The sequence below is a fragment of the Notolabrus celidotus genome, chromosome 1, assembly GCF_009762535.1.
Source record: "Notolabrus celidotus isolate fNotCel1 chromosome 1, fNotCel1.pri, whole genome shotgun sequence".
In the NCBI taxonomy this organism is placed as follows: Eukaryota; Metazoa; Chordata; class Actinopteri; order Labriformes; family Labridae; genus Notolabrus; species Notolabrus celidotus.
This window is the reverse complement of record NC_048272.1, coordinates 12,476,295-12,490,851: the sequence shown is the minus strand read 5'-3', so window position 1 is coordinate 12,490,851 and position 14,557 is coordinate 12,476,295. Positions and strand designations below refer to the sequence as shown.

General features: G+C 39.1%; 1 long non-coding RNA gene across 2 annotated transcripts; it reads right to left on the bottom strand.

Annotated features, from left to right (window-relative positions):
• Positions 1 to 6,059: 6,059 nt before the first annotated feature.
• Positions 6,060 to 9,101, bottom strand: LOC117817897. 2 transcript variants are annotated; one of them, XR_004632259.1, is made up of 3 exons: positions 8,867 to 9,101; positions 7,337 to 7,433; positions 6,060 to 7,181 (listed from the first exon to the last, which is right to left on the bottom strand). It is a non-coding gene; the product is annotated as an uncharacterized LOC117817897 (long non-coding RNA). The 2 variants fall into 2 exon arrangements; XR_004632257.1 differs by having other exon boundaries at positions 6,060 to 7,056.
• Between the last annotated feature and the right edge of the window lie 5,456 nt (positions 9,102 to 14,557).

Sequence of the window (14,557 nt, the reverse complement as noted above, 5' to 3'; positions counted from 1 at the left end):
TTTTAAACACTGTAGATTAATACTGAAGGCATCAAAACTATGAAAGACAAATATTAAATTATTTAATTCACAAGAAAGTGTTAAACAAACAAAAATATGTTTTATATTTGAGATTCTGTAAAGTAGCCCCCTTTTTCCTTCATGACAGCTTTGCACTCTCTTGGTATTCTCTCATTCTGCTTCATGATGTCGTCTCTTGGAATGAATTAACAGGTGTGCCTTGTCAAGAGTTAATTTTGTGGAATTACTTGCCTTTTTAACCCTCCTGTTATGTTTGTTTCTCTAGAACAGCAAAAATGTTTCTGGGTCAATTTGACCCGGGGCATATTCAATTATCCAAAAGTGTCAGAACCCAAAAAATATCCCAATACACAATTTTTTAATCTAATTGTTAACTCCATTACTAACCATTTAAATCAAGATTTAGTCCATTGTTGTTCTTTAATTCTCACAGATCATGGTTCAATGAGGATAACTCACTAGTTTTTCATTAAAATTAATGTAAAAACTTTTTAATGTACATTGGAAAGCCCTAAATACAAATACAATGTTGATAAATTAACGCGACACCTCTACTGTCACATGCTGCCCAGATTTTTTATGCTGCATTTTGCTGGTTTTGAGGGCATATTTTGCCTAAAATGTACCTTTAAAAGGGTCAATTTGACCTGCAATAACAGGAGGGTTAATGTGTTTGAGACCATCAGTTGTGTTGTTCAGAGGTAGGGTTAGTACACAATGGATAGCCCTATTTGACTATTGTTGTAATCCATATTATGGCAGAACCGTATTATTTGAAAGATCTCATTATGTCTTCAGTGTTAATCTACAATGTTGAAAATAATTAGAATACATAAAAACCATTGCATGAGAAGGTGTGTCCAAACTTTTGACTGGTAGTGTAAATAACACATTACGTGGTAAAGGGGACCTTGTCTGCAGCGGTTGATGGCCTAACTTCTGTGTGGATACTCTGGCTGCTCAGCTAAGGGGCCGAGCTTTGTTGTGTGTGACCAGTGTGAACTGGTCTCTAGTTCAAGACCAATTTGCATCGTAATCTTTGTGTCTGCATGTTTAAATGATTTTCTTTATATTTGCCTGATCTTGCGCTTGTGTCTTTATTGTGGCTTCATTTCCATCTTACTCATCGGTATGTGAAAGTTACTACACAAACAAGTTAACTCTTATGTAAAATATCTTCTTTGAAGACATTATCTTTCAAAATCAGAACTTAAAGTGTAGAACAAGGTCAGCAAATCAGGAGGATTTGTCTCCCTTCAGTTTACTGTGTATCAGCAAATCTCTCGCTCTGGGAAAACTCATCGAGTAGCTTGGTAAAGTCTGCTGGACTCAAAGTAAACTCGACCCTGTATACATTTCTCTTGCCTCCTTTTGAGGGGCTTGGGAGAATAAAGCACAATAAACAGCTGCCCCCCCTCTAAAGGTCCACAACAAAAGCAAACAGCCTCAGCCTGGCTGTAGCTTTATTAGTGGTCAGCTGGTTCCCATTAGAATGGCTTTGTGAACTGCTATCTCCCCGCAAGAATCCCAAACAAACTGACCCTCTGCTCTGTTTGTCTCACTTTAACCTCTCGCTGCATCCGTCAGGCTTTTCTAACCAATATCCCTGGATACCAGCAGCCCCCCCACAAACAGGGGCCGACCTCTGTGACCTCTCTGACCGCTCATGTCGCTACAAAGCCACTTAGGTGTAGCTGCTGTTGAGCGATTTGTTGGACATCTGTTTCTTTTTTGGTCCTATCAGCTCAAACTGTGTGAAATGAAGAAGTAGTTTCTCGGTGAAGAATGTGCTGAAATTGGAAAAAATAGAAGATGAAAACAGACTCTGTCCTTTTTCAACATCAAATAAGTTGGTCAGGCCTGCAGCACTGAGCATCCTTTGTTTAACTCAGGCTCTGGGGTCTTAGCAGAGCTTTTTGACGGACCCATCTGGATCAAAGCTTCATCAGTCCTGCCCTGTACTTCTTACTTCCTGTGATCTAAAAAAATGATAGGCTGAAAGAAATGGGTGGAAAAAAAGGTTAACATATTCCAATCTTTCCACCTTTTTGACAAAAATGTACAAATATAGACTGCAGGTAACATGAGGGATGGTTTAAGTGGTGGTGGGTTTTGGTGCCGGTTACAGGGGGACTCAGAGACCTGACCTACCCAACAAGGCTACCATTCATATTCCACCCCAGTAATGGAGAATGTTTCCCCTCCGACAGTGAAAACAGAGCGAGGGGCAAATCTGCAAAGACAACAGACAGGGAGCGGTCCCCTGCTCGCTGTGAGCCACACTCAGATGTCCACACGGGAGAGAGGAAGCAGACGTGTGCACCACAGAGAGCAGAGCAGGGAGGAAATGAAAGACCTGATCTTGTTCCCTCTGTGGGTAAGGGGATCGTATGGCCTTGGAGGCCAGGGGGACCTGCTCTGGATCCTGGGCCTGGGTCAAACTAAATGACAGCTACCCCCCTCTTTTATTTTAATTTAGTGTATGTCAGTCATATATTTGACATTCTACATCATAATTCAAATATCAATCAAAAAAATCTAATATTTTCCATATATATATTTACCTGTTCCCTTCTTCAGGACTGCACAGCAAAATTTACACAAATGTAATATTACCTCATCTTTTTCCTGAAATGATTTAATTATATAACCACCCACTAACTATACATCATACAGCTACTTACCTGACAGACTCAAAATATTGATTAAAAGAGGGTTTTATTGATTTATTGAAGTTATCAATTTATCCAGCTTGCAAAATAGTCTCTCCCTTCCCTTTTTGGGTGTGGGTTGCTTCTTTTGTGCTGTAGTAATAGCAACCCACTCCGGGAAAGGGCTAGCTAGCTAGTTACGTATTCTTCCTCTTCTGCTGCTGCTGCTTCTTCCTCTTCCCTCTATTTCATGGCAAGTGGCAGCCAGCATAAAGCGTAAAGAACCACTACTGCGTCCCAATATAAACCAATGTGTGACAGTGTGCTTATTTTTAGCACAATCTCAAAATTCAATTTGAAAGCTGTATGTAAATATTTTGTTACTGTTGTATAGCTTACTATCAGATGAGCTAATTCAAGTGTTTTTATTATGATATTACTAATTAAGGTGAGTTCTTTCTCTACTTGCATACACCGCAAACGGTGTGAATTATTTTTTGTAACTCATTAGTTGAGGGTATTAAAGTTACATGTTTCGCATAAATAGGGGCACGGCTGACTTAACTTACAAGCAGGAACCATAGACTGTATAAAATATGGACATAGTATCTGTGACGTCACCCATCTGTTTCTGAAGAGCTGTTTTGAGGCAAATCGTCGGCGGGAGCCATATTGCTTCTGTCGAGCCAGTGTGACGTAAAGAGGTGGAGTTTGAGCCTCCTAACCAACAGCTGCAGTGTTCCCACAGGCAGCTGTGCCTCTCATTGGAAGACTAGTAATCTCAATATCTTTGAAATTGCTGTGTTAGAAAAAAATTCACCCCCTCACAGTGAGAGCACATCGAGAAATGAGCTATCCAGACTACACTCGTCTTTTGTACCAGGCTGTAAATATGTTTATTTCTGCTGTAAAGATCGTCTTTTTCCCATTCATGTGTATGTGACTTCCGGTACCTCCGTAGCCAGCCTCAAGTGGATCCTCGATGAACTGCAGCTTTGAATACTCCCGCATTGGATTCATATTTTTAGACAGTAGGTTGCCGCTTGGCAGGAACACTGCAATTGTTAGCCACAAGGCTAATGGCCTGCCTCAACTCGACCTCCTTGCCTGTAGTTGGGTTGACCGAGAGTTAGGTTGAGACAGCATTTTCAATATGGCGACTGCTGGCGATAAGCTTCAAACTCTGGATTGGAAACCAAAGGGTGACGTCATTGGGGCTACGTCCATACAGCCTATGGCTAATCCACTGAGGGCTACTATAACAACACAGTGTAGCGTTGTTGACTGTGTGGACACAACCCTTTCATTTAATGTAAATCACAAGGACTCTTTTTTTTTAGGGTGATTAAGCAGCAATGGAAACATGATAATTTCTCTTGACCAAATATTCTCTAATTAACATCTTAAACCATGTCCCTTTAGAAATAAAGTGTTGTAGAATATCTGTGTTAAATATATAATTAGATACATAAAATTCAAAGAATTATGCAAAGAAAGGCTGCATATTCTTTCAAGACTACTTTCAACTGATGGGTTTAGTGTAAAATATTGTTGAAAGGGTTGCATGTTTCACCTTAACTTTTTACTGTCAGTACATGTAAAAAAAAAAAGATGGGCACCAGTGAGGATGAGGTCCAGGCTTAGACTGATCAACAGACCGATCACAGGATGTTTAAACTGCCATATTTTCTATCAAAGCACCCCCATCCTCATCGTCTAGCTGTGTTTGCAGAAGCCTGTTTAACTTGGAAGCCATGGCGCTTCTGAAAAGACATGAAGGCGTAGATGAAGCCATGATCAAAAGGTTGAAACAGCTTTGGGTGGCCCCCCGAGCTTCCGATTGCCACATATTGTGTTTTGGAAACACTTTATTTTGTTTGGGAGTCTGAGTCTACTTAGGGCCATGGTGTGAGTCTGGACTTCCTGTTTCCTGATGGGAAGATGTTTCTCTCTTTCATTATCTGTCCCAGGGTGCTGCCTACAGCACTGGACAAACTTGAAGGCCACAACTGTTGATGTTTTTATTACAGAAAAACAACAAAAAGAAACTCGTAATTGGATTTGAAATCAAGGAGGCCACCACAGAGGAACTAATCAGGTCAATAGACTGTATCTCAGGCTGCTGTCAGTGTGTGTAACCGGATACAGCATTATAAAGATGATGGTATAACTCATTGAAACGTTGTATGATACTGTTCACTGCAGTTTATTTGAAAAAAAGTACAGACTTTCACCACATTTCTTTGCATGTGCTATACAATTGCTGACCACAAAATAAATAAATATATAAATAAATATATTTATATAAAAAATAAATGCTGCTTCACTTGGATACTGTTGTGCTTACATAGCTAGAAAATTTTCGTAGTAAGCTTTCTCTTCCAAAATAGTCTGGCTAATATGCCTTTTAAAACCTGTATTAAAAGCTACCATTTTACCATTTTACATATTTAATCATATTCATCCCTTGGTAAAAATAAAACATGCTGGCTTTAACAGACTCATTAGACATCAATACAGTTTGCAAACATTAGGGTCACAGCTATAGACTCTGTAAAACATAGACTGAGTCTCAATGAAGTTACCCACTGGGTTCTGGAGAGGTGTTATGAAGCCCAATGATGGCTGACCCCATATTAGAAATGCTCTATCCAACTAACTTCTGTCTAATCTAGAAACAGTCAAAGGCTATGTTCACACTGCAAGGCTTAATGCTTGATTCCGATTTTTTGCTCAGATCTGATTTTTTGTTTGCCTGTTCACATTACCATCTATAATGTGATCTGTATCCGATTCCAGTGTGAACTGTTTGCGGCTCCGAACTGCCCCGCATGCGCAAAAGAACAGTAACAATTACGTCACATGCAGCTGTTTCACAAATGTGAACATGGAGGAAGTCAGCATTTTTGCCTTTGTTACAAAGATTTTATCCAGTGGGAGCCAGAGAATGACCAGGTGCGGTGGAGGTCAAGTATAAAGAAAAAGAGAGCCAAATTGCTTGTTTTGGCTTTTTTGCGGAGCTGTGGCCGCAAATACAATTGAAAGGTCTATGTGGATGTGGACACGGAGTCAGGAGTGGTGGGTCTGCAACGTTAATAGTTTCACAGAGACAGAATTTATTCAAAACTTCCGGATGTCGAGGGCAACTTTCAATTACATCTGTTAGCGGCTCTCCCCAAGACTCCTTTGGCAGGACACTCAATTGACTTGCTCCATTGTTGCTATCCTCCATTTTTGCAAGGCTACCGCCACGCAGAATTGTGACATGTGTTGCTATAAAGTGATGTGAAAGTATCAAATGTGCATCAAATCTGCCTTGGCCGTTCACACTGAGGTCACATTGAAAAAAATCTGATTTGTATCTGATTCAGGACCACATATGGAAGTGGTCTAAATCTGAAAAAATCTGACCTGGTCACTTGACCCCCAAAAAATCAAATTTGGGCCACTTTTGTCTGCAGTGTGAACATAGCAAAAGAGATGGAGTTGGAGCCTTACTGCCTCACAAACAGCTACAGCATGACCGCGAGTCAATCAAATGAACTATACCCCTATTTGTACATAACTCTTATTCGAAATGTTACTATGTAATATGTTAATAATAATAAGAGTTTGTATCACCTGCCTACAGATGAGGAATCCAAAAAGATGTGGCTGGCATCTGGTAACTTTAATACATCCACATAAAAACTACCGTTGCAAAATAATACAACAAACTAAGTTCCAACTTTAATGAGGTCTCATACGGTACACAAGTAATTAACAACTGTATCAGAAGAGCTTGGTGAGAGTGAGATGGACCTTATTACTATGTAGATACACCTCAGAGCTTGTCTGTCTGTAGCAATGTATTGGCTAATGTAGCTAACCATGATAACGAGGTCATTTCTTCTTATCATCCTCCCGTCCCTTGATAGGTAGAAGCAGAGTAGTGGTCAGGTGGCCAGAGAGAGATAATGCAGGTTAAATGTAGCCTGTATTTTTCATTACTAGTAAAAGCCATAGACAACTTAACAACAAAACTACAGAAATGTAAGAAAAAATCAAATAAAATGACATAAAACAACCTCAAACAGAAACTAGGTGTTGGGCTACAGAAGCTACAGCAAAGTGTTGTGACCCCCTTAACCAACTATCAGCATTCATCTTTAAAGTTTGCTGCAGCTTTGAACTGTATTGAACCTCCTCTAACACACTAAGGGCTGGTTCTCTTTTAGAGAGATGCAGGTATGTGCACCTCTCTAAAAGACGTCTCCTGAGGCATCCTTTCTTTCACCCTCAGACTCTAAAGAGCAGGTTAGGGAGGGAGGAATGTGGTAATTTGAGTTGATGTTGGAGGAAGATGGAGGGGGAAAGTGCAGCTGGGCAGGGTCTCAGGAATTACCTGAGGAATGACAGAACACGGTTTGTTCTCCTCTGCACTGACGGAGCAATATGATTATTACAGTTTACAGGAGAACCAGTCCAGGAGGAGGAGGAGGAGGAGGAGGGTCGTTTAGGACAAGTTAGCTAAATACAATGTAGAAAAGAGAGCTATTAATCAAAAGTTTGAACCCTACAAAATTATTATTACGTTCTACTTTTTTTTTTTCTAGAATGTTTGAAAGGAAACATTATTGCTGTTTAAAATATGTTCATCTAGTTATCTGTATCTTGTATCTTACCAAAATCACAACCTCGCCCAGTAAATACACACAATGGCTGATGATCAATCCAGCGTAATCTTTCTGTTGTGGAAATACCAGCATTATTTTCTCCTCCCTGAGAAGACAATGATATAGTGGTGAGTTGTAATCTATGCGCAGGGAGGAAAACATTGTCAACCGCCAGGACTAGCAATTCTAATATCATGAAGCACCTAACCAAACAACACACTTCCGCTAAGCCTGGCGCTGCAAACACTGGTGACCCAGGTGCGGCTTGGCAGACCAGGGAGGAGCCACTCCATCCAAACAGCAAATGACTTGATTTTATATCATCCACAATATGTAAGCCAGAGAGGGCCGGACAGTGATTGCAAGGTGATAATGGATACAATGTTAAATTAAATTTGAGAGTTATTTCCTTTTTCACTACAACAGCAATGCTAAATGTGTACATTAATAAGAGTTTTAAAGCAAAAAAAAAAGTTATGCTTAAGTTACTTTGGTAAGTAACTAATTAGTTGTATATTGCAGGCACCCAGTTAGTAATTCAGTTACTTTGTTATTACTGCATTATTTTTAACTTATCAACTGGTTGTGTAAATAGTTAAATTTGATTGGTCAACATGAACAACAGTTATTATTTCTGAATAGCAAAAGTGATTTTTAGGTGTTACAAGACTGGTTGAGGGCGACAAAAAGTTACAGGGAAAATAACCTCAGACAGGTGCTGCTGTTAATTTCTGCATATGTTAAGAATGCGAAGGGAGAAGGGCTATTGTGAATTAAAATAAGTTGAATGTGATTTATAGTAAAGTAAATCAGGATAATGTTGAGACTTTACTATGATAAAAGGTTTAGTTTAATGTTAATTTTATCAACAATTTGGCTGATAAGAATACCGTTGCCAAGATAGCAATCGTTAAAACTGAGAGACTTATTATTTTGCTGATTAAATAAATACCTTTTTATTTAACAAAATTCATCTTTAGATCAATACTTAGAGTCAGCTTCTTTGTATATTTAGATGTTATACTGGTAATAAGCGAGATAATGTATAGTTAGTCGTGGCTATGCTAAATAGAACTAAGACAGGGTGAGACATTACTCTGATGCAAAGCTAACATTGCCTCTAACTTATGGTAGCTTGTCCAACACTTTTAATAACAGCTAGCATATCTCATTTTAGGAAGGCTACAGAGCTATCTGTTACTGTGGATGCAGCCTAACCTGTGAATTTAATGCACTTTTTCCAGTGAAAGATATATCCTTTTTGGATCAATAAAATAATTTCTATTCATATGTTTTTTTGATGGGCTGTTTATTAAGAAGGACAATTGTATAAGGGAGGAGCGTCTTCAGAGTAAGACATGTCCCCTCTGCTATACATTATCTCTAACATAACATCTGTGGTCCTACTCCTTTTATAAGTAACTCTGGTGGCGTTGTTGAGTCTTTTTACAATCAGAACACTCTATAGGCAGCGTTCACCTTTCTCATAAAATGTTGTTTAAACATGACAGCTTACATTTTCAGCTAATTAAACTTTACCTGCTCTGCTTGATGTGTTTCTCTTGGCATTCCTACAGAGGCCTGACAGTTTGAGAAGCACATCTCACTCTGTCACACAGAATTAGCTTGTCAGTCGTCACTTCCCTCCTTCTGCAGCCTCATCAGCTGCCGTCCTCCTTGCGATGACAGGTTAATACACACCTGACCTTCAGCTCACTCACTATAGATGCCTCTACAAATATCTGGGGAGAGTGTTACCATGGAAACAGATGGATACTCATGCCTGCTCCAAAAACTTGATGTAATTATGTAGAGGTATTCCTAACCTGTGAAATCACTCACAGAGCCTCTTTTTTTGTTAATTTGTTGCAACAACAATGGGTTTATGTAAGCAGTAAATCACAGAGAGGAGTTGAGTAATGACGAGAAACTGATTTAGGGTCAGTGTCTGGTGTAATTAGGACAGAGGCATTAAACCATACAGAGAGGAGGGAGGGGAGGGGGTTGGATAGATAAACAGAAACAGACGAGACCGGAGTGGAGCTGGGGTTTGAGCCGGCCGCTCGGCTCTCATTCATGGGCGGCTGGACGTGAACACTGGCTCTCTGTGTGCGTGGAGGTGATGTCTACTGAGAGATGCTATCTTTACCTCACTGATACAAAGGCCTCATAGACAGCAGACAGTGGGTCAGAGCCGCAGGTCTCCTGAGCCTCAGCCACTAAGCTACCACCAGGAAGAGTACGCCACCTACAGGTGAAGAGAGAGAGTGAGAGTGATGAGGTAAAGAGCAGTCTCTGTTAGCAGCCGGTGGTGTGGTTGGTGGCTCCTGAGGCTGCTAATATTAGCGCAGAGGATTTATTGATAGTCTGTCTTCTTAAAATAGTCGAAATAGAAGAAGAAAAAGCTAAGTTTTTATTCTTAAAGGTGGTCTACGTCGTCTTGAATGATACACCTATTCTACACTACCAGTCAAAAGTTTGGAAACACCTTCTCATTCAAGGGTTTGTATTTATTTTAATTATTTGAAACACTGTAGATTAATACTGAAGGCATCAAAACTATGAAATAACATATATACAATTATTTAATTAACAAAAAAGTGTGAAACAAACCAGAATATGTTTTATATTATAGATTCTGTAAAGTAGCCCCATTTTTCCTTCATGACAGCTTTGCACTCTCTTGGTATTCTCTCAGTCTGCTTCATGAAGTGGTCTCCTGGAATGGTTTCTAATTAACTTGAGCCTTGTCAAGAGTTCATTTGTAGAATGACTTGCCTTCTTAATGTGTTTGAGACCACCAGTTGTGTTGTTCAGAGGTAGGGTTAGTACACAATGGATAGCCTTTTTGACTACTGTTGTACATAATCCATATTATGGCAAAACCATATTATTTCATAGTTTTGATGTCTTCAGTATTAAACTACAATGTCGCTAATAATTAAAATAAATGAAACCCATTGAATGAGAAAGTGTGTCCAAACTTTTGACTGGTAGTGTATATTTTCAACATTCCATATATCCCTGAAATGCATCCATTGATCCATTGTTTAACACTTTCTGACCCCCCTCATTGGCTTACAGCCTTAAGCCCACCACAAATTAAAAATATTATCTTTTTTGAAGGACAGAATTACTTCCTTAACAGCTTGCCTCTTTATTTTTTCCCAAATGCTACTTTATAAAAGTTTTGAAATTAACCCAGTGTGGACTACTTTCAGCTGCGCAGTAATACAAAATTCGTTCTCAGGCTAATAATAGCAGCAGGATGATGTGTAGGCTATATTGTTCTCATAAAGTCAGTCCCCTTATTTAAAGAACATTTCTATCAGGGAAACAGTTTGGCTAAATGGACATTTTTAGGTAAAATCATTGGAGGTTCTAGTCTTTTCACGTTGTTTGAAGACAACATAATCAAACTGTCTGCTGCCATTAGGCTTATTTTTATCTCATCACATGTCAAACATATTGCAAACAGTGACTGTTGAATATATGACAGAAGTACGGAAAGGAAGGCAAAATGTCAACGGCAAAAATGAAAAACACTCATTAAACCATTCAAAGAATAGAGGCTAACGGGTTGAAAGCATCTTTAGAATAGTGTTACGTTTTAAATATACTCAAGACCATCTTCTCCACTTTGATTTCACATTTTTCTTTTTTTCTTTTAAAAGGAGGGGTTCTCTCTGCCGCAGCCCTGCACAGGTTTGGATCTCTGACTGCTGGAGTTATTTCCTTTTGGCACACCTTCCCTCTCCTCTCATGATGAGACACTCTGCAAGGCAGGAGTGAGAAAGAGAATAGAGACTTAGGGTGAATGGAAAATTCTGTTGTTTTTTTTCACTATGTTCGGATGCCAGGTGTCCCAAACCTTTAAGAGGGCACCCACATCTACAATACATCGCAGGACCTCCCTCAGTCACTCGCAAGATTTCATGTTTGGAGGACTTGTCAGGAAGGAAAATCCACATCAGTGAAGGAATTTCTCTTCACCTCCTCTTCTCCACTTTTGCCTCCTCCCTGTCACCTAGATTTTTTCCCTTCTTCCCACCCTCTCACTTTTGATGTTCCTCTTCATTTCTCTTTCACCTGCCTCTGGCCCAATCATCTTTACTCTCTCTTAGTTCTTTATTGTAAACTCCTCCCACTGTAATTAGGGTATTTTCTTTCTCACTAGTTGCCAGACCTCAGCTGGTGTTGAGTGAGTCTTGGATCATTTTTGAGAAGTGTGCAGTCTTCCCTGAGGCGGCAAAATTGTGCACATTGCTTAAAGAACATGTCTATAAAAAGATTTTGAGTAAAAGTAGAAGTAGACATACTGATCCAGCTTGAAGTAACTGATATATAAAGTACAGGCTGTGACATGTACACACAGTATCAAGTATAAAGTATAGTCCTCTGGAGTATATTTCTTAAGGCTGTTTCTGTGCAAAGCTAGCTGAGCTAAATGCCACTTTAAGGATACTTTAAAACCAAAAATTAAAATGGTTGAAAAGAAATAACTACAATTGATTAAAAGTAACTCTTCTCTAATGTGCATATCAGTTGAAAGGGGAATGTCTTGCTGCTCTGAGTCTGCTACAGTGTCATCTGCAATGTTGGCCGGTTCATTTCCTCCATGTTGTTACAGGTTCTCCACCATCAATCATAGACACAGAGCTCAGACACTTTTTTTTGCCTTTGAGTTTCCCTCTCTTGTCTCTTTAGTCTAGACACATCTGTCCATCATGTCCATTCTGTTATACATAAGTAAGTTGTGCCTGATATGCGCTGATGGATACCCCCAAGGGATCCTCTTTTCTGGGCCTTATTGTTCATGTCTCTTGTTACTGAAATCAGTCTTGAGGTTTGGGAAGTTGGCAGCCAGTGATGCAAAATTAAATGAATAAATACATATAAAGTAGCTATTCTTAAAAACTGAAGAAACAAGCCTCCGTCCAAAAGTTAAGGAGTGAAAAGTAGAGGAATTAGTGTGAAAATGTGAGGGGGAGAACTGCATTGTTGTCATAAAAAAGAATGCTCACATTTAAACAGAGGCCTGAGAACTCGTCTGATCAGAATCAAGTAGGTTTACAAGAACATACAAGAACTCTTGTCTTTGTGTTCTGGTGCAAGAAGTATAATAAAACAAGAAAAACGCTATTGAACATAAGTTACTGTCAGGGAACTTAATTAGAGTAAGATGAAAAAAAATATGAAAACAACTTGATGCAAAATGTGTCAAATAGTTGTAATGAGAAACGTAAGAAAGGTAACAAAGCACATCACCTGAGAAGGCAACGTATACATTTTATTTCAAAATATTACAAGCCAAAAATACAGACTTAATGCTTGTAATGAGTATAATGGCTTCCAATGCAGCAAGCAAAAATTCCCCCCAAAGTTTCTACAGTCAAACCATCTTGTTCAAACAACTCAATCATTACTTTAGTGACTTATATCTGGTAAAAAATGTCTCAATAGACGTTATATAAGCCTTAATCAGTGAACATGTCCAGACCAATGTCTTAATTTCAGAAATTTGACAGATACATTATCCTACCCCATTGGCAGATTTAGTCTCTGATTAAAAGCAATCCAAGTCTTATTTTTGTTTTGTAATATCTTGAAATCAGACATTTATCTGGGCTTGCCAGGTTAGTGGGGCTTATATTGAGTCTATTAAGATTTTTTTTTTTTTTACAAGAAGTAAGGCAAAAATGCTTGCTTTTTGTGTTTTTGTAGTGTTCAATCATTACAGTCCTTCCTTATGATTTTTGATATGAGCGTTATATCTGAACTTGTCAGGCCAAAGTGGCTTTTTAGTGTGAGATATTTTGATGAGTAATGAAACAAATACATTGGGTAAGATTTGAGCTTTTGCAGTGTACTTGGACTTCATACTTCCTTGCTTTGAAATTTTCAGGAAAGGGATTTGCAGCAAGAACTATGTGCTTCACTCGTAAGATATACTCATTTCCATTAGTAAACTCTGTGGTCTGTAGAGACAGTATATTAACACAACTTAATTATCCCCTTAAACACACACAAGCACAAATAACAAATTATGACCAACATGCACTTTCTGCTCCAAGTATCTGCCACAAAGGCTTTCCTTTCACAGCAAACCTCTGCTGAGTCACAGCAGCGCTCACTGCAGTAGTCAAAGTCAAAAGAAAAATCTGCAAATGAAACCAGCTGTTATTTAATCCCCGCTACCAGCTGAGTGGCCGGCAGACAGCTGACCTGTTTCCAGCGTGAGGGCAGGGCGTCTGTGAGCAATTTGCATTCTTTTCTCTGAGGGTTTGACAATTTTCAGCCTGCTTGTTAATAAAATAAAATAAAAACACGTCAGTTTAAATAACACCTGACAATAACAGAGTGGTAAGAGGCTTTGTATTGGGACTAGTCTTTGCAAAAGAGGCTTTTGTTGAGCTGTTGGTAAGATATTTTTAGTTGTGGTCGCTTCATTATCTTGGTCACTAAACTGAGACAAAGTAGTCTGAAAATTAAATGAGCTGGGGGTTTTTCAGAGTGCGAGAAATAATTCCACTAATACAGCTCCAATGTGTGTGTAAAAAGTGCAGTGTGCAGTGAAGGGACACACCCTGGCTAAATGAGCCCTGACAGGCTCTCAGAGAAGCCAGAGTACAGTGCCAGTAAAAAAAAAGTCATGAAGGGAAATGGAAACAAAACCTTCAGACCTTTATTTCCTGAGAGAATTAAACATAATTACACAAGTTTGCTTTTTTTGTAGTCAAGTGTTAACATGAATTGCGCACCAGTTTGGTGTTAAAGGGGGTAACGAAAAGCTCTATTTTTACATCTTAGATTTCACAAAAACAGCTCAGAAATGTGTCTAATCCAGCTATCACATGACTATTTTGGAAAATCTTGCAAAAAAAACTTGATTCCTCTTCCATCTGTGGGAACCTCTGAGCAATTCCATTCATTCTACAGCGTCTGCCATGAATGCAATCCAACTATCAGCTTCGTAAAGTCCTCATTCCTCATCTTTTTTCCTGTATAAATGAACATCCTTTCCACTGTCGTCTCTAATAACTGTCTTTTTCTGCGATTTTTGACCAGACTTTACAGGTCACTTTCCCAGACATGAATCTGAATCAAACAGTTGGTAGCTGAACCCCCGGCCAGGTGAAGGGATTACTGTCCAACTTAATCCTTCAAGAGGTATCACAACCACCCCCTTTCCTTCACTTTAATTCTCTGACCTGTGTTTCTGCCTCTAAT